This window comes from Chinchilla lanigera, unplaced genomic scaffold, assembly GCF_000276665.1.
Source record: "Chinchilla lanigera isolate Chin_1 unplaced genomic scaffold, ChiLan1.0 scaffold00040, whole genome shotgun sequence".
NCBI classification, from domain to species: domain Eukaryota; kingdom Metazoa; phylum Chordata; class Mammalia; order Rodentia; family Chinchillidae; genus Chinchilla; species Chinchilla lanigera.
Genome location: NW_004955441.1, coordinates 143,165 through 144,465, shown reverse-complemented (window position 1 = coordinate 144,465; position 1,301 = coordinate 143,165).

Here is a 1,301-nt window from a genome sequence, read left to right as displayed (position 1 = left end):
ATGTCATGCTTTACAGTTTCTACCCTGGAGTCACAGTGTTTCATCCCTCACAAGATCCTAGCATTTTGTGACTTAGTTCTAATGTAGAATCATTGAGGTATGAATGACCATTTTGTAGCATTTTGACTAGTCTAATATTTACTTACACTGCTGTTTTCTCCATTATCTGAATCAGTCTTCATTCTATACTTCTGTATTTTTTTCTAACTCACTGCTGCAACTTCTTTGGCTTTACATGATCCAGATCACCCATCAGTAGCTGAGTCACCTGATGACTCACTTTCATCCTAATCCCAAAGTTGTAAAATTGGATTTTCATGCAACATTGTACTGGATTGGGCTAATTCTACAAGAACACAATCAAAGAAAATATTTAATGAAATAAGTGAAAAATACACAGAAATGTAACTTGGGGCATACCATGGGTAAAACTCACTTGTTGACACTTTGACACACATCCATACACCTGGTTGTTCATTGCACCAAGTAGGTGAACGCAAATGTTGCTTTCTGTAATTCCCCAGCACAGCTATTGATATGCACAACTGGCTTCCATTACAGTTAAGTAAATATTTTCATTAGAAATATATGGTATGGGGATTTGCTACCCTGAGTGAGGAACCAAATGACTTCATTCAACTGGTCATTGACAACTATTCTTCTAGTTTTGGTAGTCTTCATAGTCAGCCCTTCTTCCCATACTACGCATAGAATTTTTAGTCTCCTTAATTTCTGTTTGGTTCCTTTTTCTGAATTCTATTTTCTATGTTGTATGTTCATGTTTTGGTTTGCTTTGTTTAGCTCAGTGATCTTTTCACTAGTGTCTTCTCTAGAAACAATGATAATTTGTTTGCTTTTTATTCATATTTTTTATTTTAAAGAGAATAAAAAATAACAATAACAAAATAACAACAACATAGACAAAAACAACACAAAAACAATAAAAATGGTACAGGGCTTCAAAACAAAATGAGAGGAATTAACAGTGGCTGTTATATTACATATTGTTATCTTCAATGATGTTGCTCAGGTTACCAGATACAAGAATGCAAGATTGATCAAACCATTAAAGAGAATAAAAAACCAAAACAAAACTTTGGAAACAATACAGAGCTTCACTAAGCAAGATAGTAGGAATTCAACAATGGTTGTTATATTGCATATTGTTGTCTTCAAATTAGTTACTCAGATTACCAGATATAAGCATAGAAAATTAGTCCAAAAATTTAAACATTAAATGTTCCTTTCAATAAACCAATAGATATCAGCAATACCATTATCCCAGCTATCTCTCTCTCTCT